Source organism: Petaurus breviceps, unplaced genomic scaffold (genome assembly GCF_028583685.1).
Source record: "Petaurus breviceps papuanus isolate PSGF00001 unplaced genomic scaffold, PetGlider_PUasm1.0 140, whole genome shotgun sequence".
Taxonomy (NCBI): Eukaryota; Metazoa; Chordata; class Mammalia; order Diprotodontia; family Petauridae; genus Petaurus; species Petaurus breviceps.
The window spans coordinates 21,996,851-22,015,300 of record NW_027185698.1 but is presented as its reverse complement, the minus strand read 5'-3'; the positions used below and the strand labels follow the sequence as shown (position 1 = coordinate 22,015,300).

General features: G+C 36.0%; 1 pseudogene; it reads left to right on the top strand.

Moving 5' to 3' along the window:
• The first annotated feature begins 1,724 nt into the window (after window positions 1-1,724).
• The window catches only part of LOC138150448 (heterogeneous nuclear ribonucleoprotein H-like), a 30,238-nt pseudogene continuing 13,512 nt past the window's right edge, over window positions 1,725-18,450 (top strand).

The following is an 18,450-nucleotide window of genomic DNA, read 5'->3' as shown; positions in this document are numbered from 1 at the left end:
CAATTGCTCTCCAAAAAAAAAGAAGCAAAAAACAAACAAACAAAAAAAAACAGCTATCCTGTCAAGCTTGAGTCTTCTCTTCAGTCTCTTCAACTGACCCTTCTACAGCCTAGACTCAACTTCTTTCTTCACCTTTTGTCATCCTTCTCTGTACAATCATCACCTAATCATTGCCCTTCTTGACTGCTGACACAACAGATTTCAGTGCTTTAAATGTTTTCCAACCATCTCAGAGTCCAGCAGAACTATAACTTCATTAATCCTAGAAGGCACAGTAAATGAATCACTGGACCTTGAATCAAGGGGAAAACGAATTCAAATATAGCCTCAGACACTTAAACTGCCTGTGTATCCCTGGGCAAGTCACTTAATGATCTCTGCCTCAGTTTCCTAACCAATAAAATGATGGTAATAATTGTACCTACCTCCCAAGGTTATTGCATGGATCCTATGAGATAATATTTGTAAAGTATTTATCACAGTCCCTAGTACATAATAGGCATTTAATAAATGTTTTTTTTCCCTTAGTTCTCAATACAGACTAAGATGTAATTAACTTTTTGGGCTTCAATATCAAGTTGATGACTTATATTGAACTTGCAGTCCACTAACCCTACCCAGATCCTTTTTTTCAGATTAGCAGCTATCTAACCATACCTCACCTAATTTCTACTTGTGAATTAAATTTATTGAACCCAAGTGTTAGTTTTACATTTAACTCTATTAAGTTTCATTTTTATTAGATTGAGCTCATTTTTCTAGCCTAACAAGATCTTTTTAGATCCTGAGTGTCAGTTAATATGTTGGCTCTCCTTCCCAGCTTTGTGTTATATTCAAATTTGATTTTTTAATGTCATTTATGCTTTTATTCAAAGAGACAGCCTCTGCAAAGTGCTTTGTAGACCTTAAAGGGCCATAGAAATGTGTTATTATTATTGGAACAGCAAAAGCTATTTTCCGAACCTATCACTCTTTGATGTCCTTTATCTCAAATTCCTATTCTCAAAACATTTGCTCAAAAAGGGGCTCTTTGATTCTCTTCACCCCAGGCCTGGCTAGCTCTGCTGTTTCCCAGAATCCCACAGAGATTCTCCCTGAGATGAAGGTTATTACAATGGAAATGTACAGAATAAAGAAGAATGCTTTGTGTGTTGGGGGCCTTAACTTGAATTTAAGCAAAAACTGGAAGGCAATGCCAAATGGAGGATGTAAACAAAAATGAAAATGAAAATCCTAACAAACAATCCAGTCAAAAACCCATCCAAGATGCAGGTAATAAAGAAGTCTCTTAATAAACCCCAAAGCTCCTTATGGTATATGATAACTTTAAGTCATTACATCAATATCCATGAAGCAACTACTCCTCTTGTGCTTGCTGTAATAAACAGTCATCACAGTTTTCATCAGGAAGAGAAAAAAAAAACACTTTGTGAAAATGAAGCTTCTCCCAAGCTGTTTCATTCTAAAGATGACCATGAAATTCCTGGGCTCAACTTGAAAAAGTGACTCATATAAGAATCATGTTAGCCCCTTAAATGATCAATCAGATCACTATAGCAATTCACTTATTATCTTTCATCGATTTCTTAGAAATATATTGCTTCTTTTCCTATCGAAAGTGGGTTTTGAGAACCAAAAATTACTAGAATGCCAATTATTTTTAAAAATGCATCTGCCATTGATTTTTATAGCCATTCCAAAAATTCAAGTATTGAGCTACCAAAATGATACTGAGCACTGAAGGGAGAAAAGGCTGCATGGTCAAGGTCCAGGGTTTGCCCTGATCCTGCTCTACCAATGAAGTATAATACTTTTCCTTTGAATGCAAAATTCAGAATGGGGCACCAGGTTTTCTGATATATTTCATCTATATCCAAGAATGCTGACCAAGTAGAAAAGTGTTTGTAGAACTTGAATCAGAAGATAAAGTCAAATTCGCAGTCAAAAAAACGACAGAAAAAAACATGGGACACAGGTATGTTGAAGAACTTAAGTAAAAAAAAGATGAAGTCTATTGGGTAATGAAAAATATTGGTCCAAATAGTCTTGACACTGCCAATGATGGCTTTGTGCACCTTAGGGACTCCCATTTGATTGTAGCAAGGAAGAAATCATTCATTTTTTTTTCAGGGTTGAAAATCATGTCAAATGGGATAACTTTGTCAGAGAACTATCAGCAGGGTAGTACAGGAGAGGCCTTCATGCAGTTTGCTTCATAAGAAATAGTTGAAAAGGCTCTAAAGAAACACAAGGAGAGAATAGGGCCCAGGTACAATGAAATACATTTTGAAGAACAGCGGGGCAGAAGTTCATACTCATGATCATTCTCAAAAGCTAATGTCTATGCAGTAGCCATAACACCCTTTGGTGGAGGGTATGGAGGCTATGATGACTACAATGGACACCATGATGGATATGGTTTTGGGTCAGATAGATTTGGAAGAGACCTCAATGACTATTTTTTTAGGAATGTGTGATCATACCTATGTAGATGGTGGGTCCACTTTCCAGAGTACAACAGGACATTGAATACACATAAGATAAATCCCTTACAGAGCTCTGAAAATTATATTTACAATTTTTTTCTCACCACTCAACTCTGAGTACACATTAAAATTGGACCTGATGGCAGAGTGACTGGAGAAGCAGATATTGAATTTGCTACTCACAGAGATGCTGTGGCAGCCACGTCAAAAGACGAAGCAAATGTGCAGCACAGATGTGTAAAACTCTTGAATTTTTTTTAAGAGCAAGAGGTGGTGCTTACAGGGAGCCAAATGCTAGGAGGCATGAGTTTGTCAAACCAATCCAGTTACAGTGGTCCACTTAACCAGCAATTGAGTGGGGATTATAAAGAGACTACAGAGGTCAAAGCAGCATGAGCAGATATGACGAAGTTTTACAGGAAAACTCCAGTGATTTTCAATCAAATATTGCACAGGGAACCAAAGAGCAATAAGCAGCAGCTACTACAGTAACAGAAGCAGTGCATCTATGGGAATAAACAGGATGGAAGAGATGTCTGGCATGTCCAGTATGAGTGATGGATGGGGAATATAATCCAAACTACTGACTCTCGGTAAACCTTATTTTTTTAAGAATTAAAAAAAACAAAAGCAAACTTTAACAGTTTTGTAATGCAAGCTTATGATTTATGCTTACTCTAAATGAAATTAAGATTTTTCTTAAAAACTTCAAGTTTGGTATTTTTGAACACAGGAAAAAAACATTCATCTAGGATGTAATAATCAAGCTGAGTAGACTTTTAACTGTTAAACAATTTCAGTTTTTTCTCAAGGTAGTTATATTGTAGGAATATACTTAAGTAGTGAGCATATTTAGGTTAAAGCAGTTTCAATTATATTAGATGTTGCTTTTATACCACATTACTTGGAACACTGAGATGCATGTTAGGAGACATGCTTCTTGTAAAACAAATATGGGAGCTATGTCTGCAATTCAAAAGTGAAATATTCAGTATATTTGTTCTAGTTTATTTTACTTACTATGCTGTAAGGCACCCACAGTTAAAGCTTTTTTTAAAAAAAATAGTTAATGGGGACAATTTTGAGATTCAATATGGATACTTTAGGATTTTGATCTTGGTATTTGCATTAATTTTTGAGGTATAGATTTAAATCTTTGATTGCACTGTAATCCCCTTTTAGGTATATTGTGCTAAATGAAATTTGTTAAATAAATCTTCCTTTCAAAACTGGGTGGTTGGGGGAGGGAATTTGTCAAAGTTTAGTAAGGAGCTGTAACTAGGATATGAACAATATAGCCTGCCAAAGAACAACTATCAATCCAAACTAATTTAGTTTTATCTTACAGATATTGGCCTAGAACATAGGAGAGAAAAGAAGGATTTGAATCATCAGCATTTTAGTATGATTCTTTATTGCATTCTTCTTTAATTCTTTCAAAAATGCCTGATTTCTTCTGGCGTGAGCACTCTCCAAACCGATAGAGAAAGCAAATCCTCCATGCTTTAGTAAACTTTGTGATTTGTTTTTCAGTTGTGACCAATTCTTCATGACCGTGTTTGGGGTTTTCTTGGCAGAGATACTGGAGTAATTTGCCATTTCTTTCTCCAGCTCATTTTACATATGAGGAAAGTAGGCAAATAGGACAAAGGGACTTGTCCAGCGTCACACAGCTAATGTCTGAGGCCAGATTTGAACTCAGGAAGATGAGTCTTCCTAATTCCAAGCCCAGTGCCCTACCTACTGTAGCACCTCACTGCTTTTATCGATAGGAATTAAATAACCGGTGTTGTTAAAACTATTGTACATATGGTCTTGTTCTGAGTCTAGGCCACATTTTTTTTCTGAATCTGCTTTGTATTAAACCTGAATCTAGCCTATAATGACAACCTCTCTGTTTCTCAGTTTCCTCAGCTCTAAAAAGGTAACAATAACTTTTGTATAACTTGCACAAATGGTTAGTGTGAGTAAAAATCTTTGTAAACTTTAAAGCGCTAAATATACAAAGATATATTATTATTGATTAATTAATAATTAATCATCATTATGGATGTTATTTTTCAATACAGATCTTTTTTTTTCTTTTTTCTTTTTTTGCTTTTTGGTTAAGTGCCTTACCCAAGATCACACAGCTAGTTTTTGTGTTAAGTGTCTGAAGCCGGATTTGAATTCAGGTCCTCCTGACTCCAGGGCCGGAGCTCTACTCACTGCACCACCTAGCCACCCCAATCTTTTTTTTCTTTTTTCAAAGAAATGTCATTTTGGTGGCGCAGCTTACATTTGGAACAGTACAGTAATGAGTTGCTGAGTAATGTTCAAATCATCATATTCCACAGCTCACTACCAACCGGTAGACAGGTCAGTAATCAAGGGAATTCTTCAGAGGTTAATGTGATAGACTATAAACCATACTCTAGCTCAAGATCAAAATTCAGTATCAACTGGACATGTTGGATCCACATAAGATTGTAGGGTTTTTAAAATTTATTTTATTTTTAATTTATATAATAAAACAAGCATTTCCACAACATAGTAGAATAAAAAGAAAAGAAAATTGCCCCCTGAAACTGCAAATCTATTCTGTACAACTAGCTAATCCTTTTACATATATAATAAAGTTATCTTTAAATTTCTCTTTATTCTTCCCCCTCAAGATGGCTACCATTATATAATACCAATAATTTATTTGTATTTATATACGTGTGTGTGTATAAAACCATTCTATACATACTTCCATTTATCAGTTCTTTCTCTAGATGCAGATAGCACCTTCCTTCATACATCCTTTGTAGTTAATTGGGTGTTTGTAACAGTCAAAATTACTTAATTGCTCAAAGTTGTTCTTAAAACAATATTTCTGTTACTATATAGAATAATCTCTTGTTTCTGTTCATTTTGTTTATATAATTCACAGCAGCAAATAATCATAGGGTTTTTTTCCCAAAAATTTTATTTTAGACTCAAACACCAGAACACAAATGGAGAAACAAAAACATATCATAAATTTAAATATAGGAACTTAAATACAAAGTTAGAAAGAAATAAAACTGTGCCATGTGCATAGAATATAAGAGAGGTTTCAAAATATGTAACAAAAACAATTTTCATTTCAAGAAAGCCTATAATAAACAATACTCATGTTAAGAATTGTCCATCTTTGCTTCCTTGTGAATTTTCTTTTGTTCTCTGCTGTGTAATTTTTATTTTGTTCTTTTTTTCCTTCCCCCATACCCCCTAGAAGGCCACAATAAAATTTAGATATGTTTCTCTATAGATATACATTATATATATGTATATATATATATATATATACATATATATATATATATATATAATCATAGGGTTTGGAGATGGAAAAGAGTTCTAAGATCAACAAGGTCTGTGACTCCAGGCCTTCTCAAATAAGAGAACTCTATATTAACATTAAAAAAAAATCTGAAGTCTACTATAGCATAGTAGTTATACCATTAGTTAGATGTTGATTCAGGAAATACTATGAATTCGTTAATGCATTTAAACAAATTGTGTTTTAGTATTCAAAACAATATCTAGATACATTAAAGAAATCATAATGTATACATGTCTACATGCAAGACATATTGTTTATTCAATTTCCAGAAGGTACATTTGTTTATTTGCTATAATGAGTCACACTGCATATTTTGTCAGAGGTAAACAGAAATTAAAATGATAATACCAAGTTTTCATATGAATTCAAAGACTTCTGATAAAAACTCCATGCCCCATCTCCCAGATCATAAGCCACTGCTTAAAAATTACTAGTTTGAGTTTTCTGCTGTCCAACATCTGCTGAAGTGACAAGTATAACAGGGGAGAAATACTCCAATGGCAGGCTGCTAGAAGGAAAATTACTCAATTGAAAAACAATATTAATTATTATTCTAGTGGGCAAAGTTCAGGGGAAGTATAGGAGAATGGAGATCAAAGGACCAGGGTGCAAATCTCAGCTCTGCAATTTACTACTCTGTGACCTTAGGCAAAAATTTCTCCATCAGTGAAATGAAGAGTTGGATGAGATGGCCTCTGAGGTCCCTTGAGTCTGTCTCTTTTGATCTGATGACTAGAGGGCCTAGGAGGCTCCATCTAGCATTGAATCTATGATCCTCTACATGATGGATAAACAAGGATTGAATACACATGACAAATATGGAGGTAACTCCATATTTGTAATGTTACCTTTTCTTAGAGTCAGTCAGGATTTATAAGTTCTATTCTAATACTTTGGATTACAAAGAAAGGAAAAAATCATTCCCTTCCCTAAAGGATCACACATGTTAATAGGCAGGAGGGGAAAAACATTTAACTATCCAGGCATATATAAGACATATGAGAAGACAATTGAAAAGGAGAAGACATTATAATATGTACTAATCATTGTTTCTCTAAAATATATAGTTTCCATTGTTTTAAGCAGTCCTCCTGTTCAATCTTCTCAGACCCTCTTAATCACCTTTAAGACATGCTCCAGGGGTGGGTAGGTGGCACAGTGAATAGAGCACTGGCCCTGGAGTCAGGAGGACCTGAGTTCAAATCCAGCCTCAGACACTTAACAGAAAAACTAGTCGTGTGATCTTGGGCAAGTCACTTAACCCCAATTGCCCAACAAAAAGCAAAAAAAAAGACATGCTCCACTTAGCCATTATCAATCTTTTTTCTAACCAATACTTCTTTTATTTTTAGGCAACTGGGGTTAGGAGACATAGCCAGGGTCACACAGCTAGTAAGTGTCTTAGATTGCATTTGAACTCAGGTCCTCCTGACTCCAAGGTTAGTGTTCAATCCACTGCACCACCTAGGTGCCCTCATTATCTATTTTTATGTATGGTACCTCACATTTTCATCTTAAGAATTTGGGATTATTGAAAGACATAATGAAAATAGTATTTATTTCCAGAGAAAGAATTGATGGAGTCTGAATGTAGATTGAAGCATACTCTTCTTTAACTTTTTTCATTTTTCTTGTTTTGTTTTATTATTCTATTTTCTTTCAAAATATGACTAATATGGAAATAAGTTTTGCACGAATGCCTTAGCATGTATAACCTATATCAAATTTCTTGCCTTCTCAATGATAGTGGAGGGGAAGGAGGGTAACAATTCGGAACACAAAAACATTTTTAAAAGAACATTAAGGCTGAGCCAAGATGGCAGAGTAAAAGCAGAAACTTGCTGAAGCTCCCACAATAACCAGCTCCAATACCTGAAAAATATGACTCTAAACAAATTTTAGAGATACAGAATCCACAAAGTGACAAACAAATCTCCTGCTGAAGGCAGCCGGGCAGACCAAAAGGAAGGGTCTATTGCACTACGCTGGGAATCAAGCACAGTCCCACATGAGCCATGTGGGCCCAGACCCAGGGTGGCCCCAACCAGCGTCCCAGACTGGCTGGCACAGAATTCAGGAGAGTGAATCACTGGTAGCTGTGGCAGTTTCCAGACTTTTCAACTTATAAAGGCCAAAGAGAAAGTAAAAGGTCAGTGGGGAACTCTGTTGGAACCAGTGATAGAAGAGCATGGTCTGGCCCCTCCCCCTGGGATAAGAGATGGAGGCAGCACAGTGGCTGCAGCTGATTCCCAGTGGCTGCCTCCTGAGCTCCTGGCCTGCAGATCATAGGGGGATCAAGCAACCATTCAGAGGGTAATTGTTCTTGCTTTGACCTGCTTAGATCTGGGTTGCAGTCTTTGGTGGGGGGTCCTGGGGTGAGGAAAGTCAGTGGGCCAGAGCTTTGGGGGCTGTAGAGAGGGAGCCCTCCTCATAGCTCTGACAACTGTGAAAACCCCAACAATTTTGGGACACAGATCTCTCCACTCTGGAAGCAGAGTTCTACCATGGCAAAGAGCTCAAAAGTCAAGTAATTTGGCTGACAAGATGAGCAAGAAGAGGAAACACAATTAGACCATGGAATCTTTTTGGGGGGACAAAAAGGATCAAAACATGGAAGCAGAAGAAGACAATAAAGTCAAAACTCCTCCATCAAAAGCTTCTAAAAAACATGAACTGATTACAGGCCATGGAGGAGATCAAGAAGGATTTTGAAAATCAAGTAAGAGAAGTAGAAGAAAAATTGGGAAATGAAATGAGAATGATGAAAGAAAATCATGAAAAGTGAGTCAATTGCCTGCTAAAGGAAACCCAAAAAATATTGAAGAAGATAACACCTTAAAAAAAAGAGCAACTCAAATGGCAAAAGAGGCCCAAAAAGCAAATGAGGATAAGAATACTTTAAAAAGCCAAATTGGCCAGTTGTAAAAGGAATTTCAAAAACTCACTAAAGAGTTTTAAAGAGAATAATTCCTTCAAAAATTAGATTGGAGTGGGGGCAGCTAAGTGGTGTAGTGAATAGAGCACCAGCCCTGGAGTCAGAAAAACCTGAGTTCAAATCCAACCTCAGACACTTGACACACTTACTAGCCATGTGACCTTGGGCAAGTCACTTAACCACAATTGCCCTGCCTTCCCCCCCAAAAAAAAAGCCAAAAAAAAGGAAAAATTATAGATTGGAGCAAATGGAAGCTAATGACTTTATGAGAAATCAATACACTATAAAACAGATATAAACAAATGAAAAAATAGAAGGCAATGTGAAATATCTCATTGGAAAAACCACTTACCTGGAAAATAGATCCAGGAGAGATAACTTAAAAATTATTAGACTACCTGAAAGCCGTGATCAAAAACAAAATCTAAAAATCATCCTTCAAGAAATTCTCAAGGAAAACTGTCCTGATATTCTAGAACCAGAGGGCAAAGAAATTAAAGGAATACACCAATTGCCTCTTGAAAAAGATCCCAAAAAGAAAACTCTTAGGAATATCATAGACAAATTCCAGAGTTCCCAGGTCAAGGAGAAAATATTACAAGCAGCCAGGAAAAAAAAGAAACAATTTGAGTATTATGGAAACATAATCAGGATAACACAAGATCTAGCAGCTTCTATATTAAAGGATCAAAGGGCTTGGAATATGATATTCTGGAGGTCAAAGGAACTAGGATTAAAACCAAGAATCACCTACCCAGCAAAACTGAGTGTAATGTTTCAGGGGAAAATATGGCTTTCAATGAAATAGAGGACTTTCAAGTATTCTTGATGAAAAAAAAAACAGAGCTGAACAGAAAATTTGACTTTCAAATACAAGAAGCAAGAGAAGCTTGAGAAGGCAAATAGGAAAAAGAAATCATAAGGAACTTATTAAAGTTGAACTATATACATTCCTACATGGAAAAACAATAATTGTAACTCATGAGACTTTTCTCAGTATGAGGCTAGTTGAAGGGAAAATATATGTATGCATAGGACGATGTATGTTTTTGTATATATATGAGTGTGTGTGTTTATATGTGTACATGTATACATAGACAGAGGGCACATGATCAGTTGAATATGAAGGGATGACATCTAAAAAATAAAATTAAGAGGTGAGAGAGGAATATATTGGGAGAAGGAGAAAGGGAGAGACAGAATAGAGTAAATTATCTCATATAAAAGAGGCAAGAGAAAACTGTTACAATGGAGGAGAAGAGCAGGGAGGTGAAAGGGAATGGGTCAACATCACTCTCATTGAATTTGCCTTAAGGAGGGAATAACATACACACTCATTTGGGTATCTAACCCTACAAGAAAGTAGGGGAAGGGGATAAGAGGGGTGGATGATAGAAGGGACAGCAGATTTGGGGAGAGGATAGTTAGAAGAAAACACTTTTGAAAAGGACAGGATCAAAGTAGAAAATAGAGTAAGTGGGGGAGTGGGATAGGATAGAGGGAAATATAGTTAGTCTTCCCCAATATAATTACTATGGAAATGTTTTCCATAACGACACATGTACAACCTATATAGAATTACTTATCTTCCCAGTGGGGGTGGGTGAGGAGGGAAGAAGGGAAGGAACTTGGATATCAATGTTTTAAAAATAAACGTTAAAAAAAGATTGTTTTTTTTACATGCAACTGGGAAATAAGATACACAGGCACTGGGGTATAGAAATCCATCTTGCCCCACTAGAAAGTTAGGGAGGGTGTGGGGGAGGAAATAAAAGAGAGCAGATTTGGGGAAGGGGTATTCAGTAGCCTCACTATGTTGGGGTGGGGACAGGGGAGAAACGAGGAGAAGATTTATAACTCAAAATCTTGTGGAAATGAATGTTGAAAACTAAAATGAATAAAAAAGATTAATTAAAGCTCTAAAAAAGAATGTTAAAATATTTTTTACATGTAATTGGAAAAAAAATTAAATCTCATAAAATAATTTGGAATTAAAACCGAACATTGAAGCTCTGGAAGAAATATACAAATCTTTCTGGGCCTGTTTCCTTGTTTTTTATTGTTGGTTAGTTGTTTTTCAGTCATGTCCAACTCTTCATCACCCCATTTGGGGTTTTCTTGGCAAAGTTCCCTTCTCCAGCTCATTTGACAGATGAGCAAATTGAGGTAAACAGGGTTAAGCGACTTGCCTAGGGTCGCACAGCTAAGTGTCTGAGACCAGATTTGAACTCAGGTCTTCCTAACGCCAGGCCCAGTGCTCTATCCACTGAACCACCCTGCTACCTATAAGACTAATCATATTTGTACTGTCTACTTCATAGTATTATTCTGAGAAAAGCATTTTCTAAACAGGTAAGGACTATAATAGTGATTGTTGCTGTTTCATTTTATATCTAAAATTTAATTGAATTCCATGATATAATCAACATATTGATATTATAAAGAGTTGTTTTATTTTTCCTTCCCCATATAAAAAAATAGCTTTTTTTCATGAAGACGATTGTTTGAAATAAAGAAAAAAATATTTGAAATATAGAATAAGTGTTTCTAAACTTTTTGCCCTAGATGCATAATATTTTGGCTGGCTAAGAAAAATGTGTTCAGAAATTGTAAATAATATCTACTCGATTTAGGGAAAATATCTCAAGGGAAAGCTTTACGAACAACAACAACAACAAAAACTTAACCTGTCAAATGACTCCCCATTACTGTAGAAGGCATGAAGCCCTATGCAGAAATTTGAAGTAAAAGAAGCTCCTCTTTGACATCTTCCAAATTCTCCTTTCTTCAGCTACCTTCTCCCTTTTGGCCTTAAATCTGTCCTTCCCTATCCCTAGACATTAAGCATTCTATCATAGCATAGTGTTGGGAAGGATTTGAAGCTGATAAACTAGTTTACACTATGGTTTCAGTAAATTAATATGTTACCTTACTGAGGGGTATTAGCATTTTTTTTTTTTTTTTGCTTTTTGGAGGGCAGTTGGGGCTAAGTGACTTGCCAAGGTCATACGGCTAGTTTTGTGTTAAGCATCTGAGGCCGGATTTGAACTCAGGTCCTCCTGACTCCAGGGTTGGTGCTCTATTCACTGAGCCACCTAGCCACCCCTAGGTATTTGCATTTTTAAGGGGAATGTATGCTTCATCTGAAGGAATGACTTTCTAGTGGCAGATCAGCAGCATCGGTGGAGGGGATATCTTTGCCTCAAGGGACTTTTCTGATGTCTCTTAAATTATACCATAGAGACTTCTGACTAATTTTCTTATATTTAAGTTGGTTGTAGAGATCATTATTTCTTTACATAGCTGTTTGTATGTTATCTCCCTCATTAGACTGTGAGTCCCTTGAAAGCAAGGACTATTTTTGTTTTCCCTTTCTTTACATGCTTGGTGCTTAGCACAGGGCCTGACACATAGTGGGCAACTTGTGCTTCTTGATTATTTGATGATTAATTTGAATTATTTGTAAGACATTGGGTACATGTAAGACAGTGGATACCAAAAAATACAGGGACTAGATTGTTCCACAAATTTCCAATGCCAGAGAAGTAGGAGTTCTTTTGGTATCACAAGTAGTTCATGTTATTATTAGGTACCATTGATGGTGATGACAATATGAACAGTTTTAACGTCATTTAAGACTTGTAGAATTTTAACTTCACTAAATTCTGAGAAAACTGTTCTTGATTTTTTGAATAAACTTAAATATGTCTGTAGAAAAATAGCTTCTAAGGACTCTTAGACATGAAATGTTTCTCATGGAACACTTGGATGAGTTGAATGTAAAAGAATCAGAAACATACGGATTAAATTTCCCTTGACATACACTTGAGTTATAAAATTAAGAAACAGTGATTGGCAAAACACATTTGGAGATTTTGAAACATTTGAAAAGACATTCAAGATGTTTTGCTGAACTTAAAACAGGCCGGATTCTTCTATTCTGAATGTAGTGCACATACACACATATGCAGTGACACATCATGAGATCTCTGAGAAAGCAATTATTTCCTTACTTTTAAAATTTTAGCCAAAAGATTTGCTCTTCCTATTTTTCCCCTGTGACACTTCAAAACAAACCACCTAATCCTTCCTGATGTTAACGTTGAGGTTAATGCATCAGATTGTTTCTTGAATTTTCTGGGTTTTCTAATAAAACACTGTCAACAGAATTGTGAATTCATCCAACTACATTGGAAAACAGTTTGTAATTGTACTAGAAAAAAGTCACTAAACTGTACATAACCTCTGACCCACTGATGCCACCCCTGGGCATATACTGCAAAAAAACAAAGAAAGAGGGAAAAGCCCCATTTACACAAAAATCAATTTATATCACCACTTTTTGTGGTAGGAAAAAATGGAAAAAAAATTGGGTTGATACAACCAGTTGAGGATTATCTGAACAAACAGTATGGGATAGAATATTATTATTGTACATATGAATATCAATAATTCAGAGAAAATCAAGAATCAAATGAACCAATGTAGTACAAAGCAAGAAGACATAAGAGAACAAGGATAACAACAATATATATGGCAAAGAAAAAGAAGAGTAAATTACTTTGCATCAGAAGAATTGATAGACTTGAGCTCAAGTTCAAATTCCATCTCTACTACTTCCTGCCTGTGTGACCTTGGGCAAACCTATTAACTTCTCTGGGCCTCAGTTTCCTCATCTGTAAAAATAAAGGTGTTAGTCTACATGATCTCTGAGGTCCAGGTCTAAATCGATGATCACATGAATCATGATTAACATCCAGACCTATCTAGACTGCAGAAGATGGTGAAACATACCTCTCTCTTTCCAGTATCAAAGTGTTTGACTATATGTGGGAAATGAATATATATAATGATGTATGTGGCTAATGTATTGGCTTGTTTTGCTTAACTGTGCTTTGTAGTAAGGTAGGGAAGTGATATTGGGAGAAGATACAATTAAGGAGTGAGGGTCTTTTTAAAGGTATCAATCAAACATTTTAGTTTTTTTCTCATTTTTATGAATTTGAAAGCCCCAATAAGCACAAACATGCACATATAGGAATAAGAAAAGGAGGAGGAGGAGGTTGTATATGAAACCAAAGCATAAATCTCTATTATGTAGAGACTGGTCTTTTTAAAGTATGTAATAATTCAAGATGCTAGATCCAAGTTCTAAGCAGATCTCAGACAGTTACTAGCTAAGTGAGCCTGGGCAAGTTATTTAACTTCTGTCTAACTTCAGTTTCTTCATCTGTAAAATAGGGATAGGAATAGCACCTATCTCTCAGGGCTTTTATAAGCATAAAATGGGATAATATTTGCAAATGCTTTACAAAATTTCAAGTATTAATGTAAATGGTAGCTATTATTATTATTCCTTTATTAAAAAAAAACACTTCAGCTAAACGGACAGACACAAAGAAGCTATCTGAATATGTATGTATGTATGTATATATATAAATCCCCATATACATAGTTTTTCACCTCTTTTTTTTGCCTCTTTTTTTGGAGGGGGGAAGGTAGGGCAATTGGGGTTAAGTGACTTGCCCAAGGTCACATAGCTAGTTTTTTGTGTGTTAAGTGTCTCACTTAAACTCAGGTTTTAAGTTAAGTGTCTCACTTAAACTCAGAACAAACTCAGGTTCTCCTGATTCCAGGGCTGGTGCTCTATTCACTGTACCTCCTAGCCTCCCCTTCACCTCTCTTTTGAGAGGACTGAGGTGTGTTTCATTATTAGTTGTCATAACTAGTTATTAGTTGGTAACTGAAATTAACCAGAGTTCAACTACTTTATAGGGTTGTTTTCATTTACATTATTATAATTTGTCTTTTTTTTCTTCTGGATCTGCTTAAATAGATTTGGATCAGTTCATTCAGTTCCTCCCAATATTTCTCTGAATCCTTCCTATTCACAATTTATTTTGCTGTACTAATATCCCATTGCATTTTGTGGATACTTTCCCAAAAAGGGGGGGGTTGCATATAATTTCTTGGAAAAAAAAGGACAACTTTGAGTTACCCCCTTGGATCCACACAGTTGTAAAACATAATTAAATGGGAGCAATGCAGAGCTGGCAGTATTGTGGAGTCAAATGACTGTGTTCATTCATTACTGTTGAAACCACAAATGGATGGGTTTTTTTTTTGTTTATTTTTGAGCAAACTTGTAGTTCTTAATAAAGTGACAAAAATAACTATATTCTTTTACTCAAAAAGTTCACAATTGACAATATAAAAGGAAGATGTTACCAAAACAAATAATCCCTCACCCCTAAAAAAATTCATCTGTTCAAAGATTTTCATAGCAGTCTTTTGATAACTTAACAAAATAAAACTAGAATCACCAGCAATAAAGACAGCATTAAATAAATCAGCGTACACTGATCTAATGGAATACCACAGTGTTTTCAAGTCCATCAAGTATGAGGAATACAAGGAAGGCTGAAAAGACCTTCATGAAGTATTTCAAAGCAAGAAAAGCAGAAGGAGAATAAAGCAGACACTAGCTATCATCATGGGGACAGCAGAATGGACCTGGAATTTCATTGTTATGGGCAACTTTCTCTACCTATGCAATTTGGCAGTTTCTCTGCAATGGTAAATCTTAGAGAGCTGCAGAGCACTGAGGGGTTAAATCATTTCCCTAAGGTAAAAATCCAGTATGTGTCAGGGGCAGGTTTTGAATGCAGGTTATCCTATCACTGAAGTCAGCACTCTACACACTACCCATTGTTACCTCTCAACTATAGTCATATAAAATGAAAATGAAACGAGAAGAAATGCACAAAGGATATTGTTGAAAATCAGAAATAGACTGAAAAGATTTACTTTGTGCACTGAAATGAATTTGTATAAAAGCAAATAGTTCAAAAGCAAGTTTGATTATATCACTGTTTAATATTAAATTTATAATAAATCAGTAAAAAGATAGATTAAAGGAATGAATAAGACCTCTCAGAATCTAATATAAGAAGGCTGGGTATAGTCAAGATAACATGACATAAAATAGCTATAAGAAATACAATCCCTCCTTGTAGACAAAGAAGTATAATCTTGCCTTGTTTAAAGCAAAGGAAATATATGATAGTCCAGGATTGTACACATTTGCACAAAGTCATTTGTTAGCAATCGGGGTTAAGTAACTTGCTCAAGGTTACACGGCCAGTTATTTCTGGATGTGGTGCTGAGTGTCTGAGCCCGGGATTCGATCTCCAGGTCGTCCCAACACTGGAGCCGGTGCTCTTACTTGCTGAGCCACCTGGCCGCCCCTAAGCAATTGGAGTTAAGTAACTTGCTCAAGGTTACACGGCCAGGTGTTTCTGGGTGGGTGCTAAGTGTCTGAGCCCGGGATTCGATCTCCAGGTCAATCCTGACACTGGAGCGGTGCTCTAACTCTCTGTGCTACCTGGCCGCCCCCTAATCATTTGTTTTGATCTAGAAAAGGAGTATTCACCCTAGAAAAGAACTTTTTCAAACTAACAAGTATCCCCAAAGCTCTTAAAATATGATTCGTCTTAAATGAAATGTGTGCAAAATTTTTCAGGATTACCAGTATTTCCTAAATAAGGTACGTCTGTAGTTTCTCCTCAGCTTCTTTACATCTTGTTTACCATAGGTGAACTTAAAACTCAGAAAACCAGTCTTATGGCAAATCAGCATCTAACAGATTATGCCATTGTGTTTGCTGACATCTTATGACGTTGACCTGGCTGAGGGAAAATCAATAAAAGAGGAGAAAAAAGTGTGGGGAACATGACATAGATTAGTTTGAAATTCCACAGTAAAGAGAAAACCATGTTGGTTTCATCCATGGCCAGAGAACTTACTGTGAAAACTTCATCTAGCTGTTCCAAGTTATAAGTGCCACAGTCAAAAATGCTTGGTGATGAAAACCGTGCTAGGCTGTTACCTCTCATCCCCTGTGTGATACACCATCATGTGTGTAAGGACAATCATTCTGAAGAGTGTTCTGTTGTTTGTGGTGGTGCGGCCACAAGAGCAAGGATGCAGACAGCATCACCATATGGGTGTCTCTAAATAGGACATATGTTAGATGTCCTTAGGCATTAAAGCAATTATCAGGCAATTGTAGTGTAAATGTGATCTCTTTTGAAAAGTCACAGGGCAGAAGTTTTCCTCTTTGAAAGTAATTTTGTTCATTATACTATAAGAAGGATTCAGAAAACTAATATATGGTGAAACATGATTGTAAATGGGAACAACGTAATAATACAAGGTTGCTTTTATATGGCCTCTTTCTTCTATATGGCCTCACAAAGGTTTATAAGGAACAGGAAATGGAAACAGAATACTTCAGATCTTGGGACTGAGTCTGGCAATAAAAAATGGAGGAAATAATAGAATAATGTTTAAAAATTAATTCATAAAAGTGAGAGGCATGTTTTGGCAATTCATTGACTGGAAGACTGACTAGAAATCATAGGTGTGAAGGATTACTATAGAATGAGAAAACAATGTAGACATAATTGGCCTTTCTGTTGTGATTGTCCCAGTAAATGCAATGTCAATGTTTTCACTCTAAATATGCTATAATGTTGTTGTTGTTTTATCAAGCCATTAAAAAAATCAAGTATTTATCAAAATAGATTTAAGTAATGGATACCTTAGAAATATGAACTGCTAAGGAAAGGTAAACTATTAGGTATTATTTAATCAATTAACTAGCATTTATTAAGAACCTACTATGTGCCAAGCACTGTGGCAGGTACTGGAGATAGAAGTGCAAAGAATGAAATAATTCCTACTCACAAGGTATTTTCAATTTAATGGGGGATACAAGTATATCTATAACTATCTAAGTTTACACTTTATGTATGTGTGTATGTATATGTATATACAAATGTGTATACACATACATCATTTATATATAATTCATGTGCATATATGTATGTGTATAGTATAAATATAAAGCTAATAGATGCAAATAAATACAAGGTAGCTAAGTAAAAGCTAATTAGGAAGAGAGGACACTGCATTTGGGAGGGGAGGACAAGAAACAAAAGGTTTCATTCAGAAGACCATGCTTGAGTTACATCTTAAAGGTAGTAGAGGGACAAGGTATCATGTGCCAGGAACAGAAAAGGCCATTTTGGCTGGATCCCAGTGTGCAGAAGGGAAAGTAATTTAGAATGAAGCTGGAAAGATAAGTTGAATTCAAGTTTAAAATGCTCTGAAAGCAAAAACGGAGGGCTTTCTTTTCCTATCCTAAAGGCCATAGAAGATATTGGAATTGATGGGGTAGGGAGTCACTTGGTCAGATCTGAACTACAGGAAAATTACTGTAGCAACAGAATGTAGGATAGACTGGAGATGAGAGATGAGCTATAGATTGGTTGAAGTTCATTCTGGATGTTGAATCTTGTCCATCCACGGAAGTTGTGGCAAGGCTAGCACATAAATTTTTGAAGCCTTTGTACTTTCCATTCATAGTTGATTACTCCCTCTTATGGACATTCTGATAGGAACCTCTTCCTACCTACTCAATATATGCATAAGATTTTATTTTCACAGTGAAATACTTCTTTCTTTCAAGAAAGGAGGAGTGGGAGGGAGACAGAAATGTAGGAAGAGAGAGCAGGAGAGAGGAGAGAGAGAGAGAGAGAGAGAGAGACAGAGAGAGAGAGAGAGAGAGAGAGAGAGAGAGAGAGAGAGAGAGAGAGAGAGAGAGAGAGAGAGAGAGA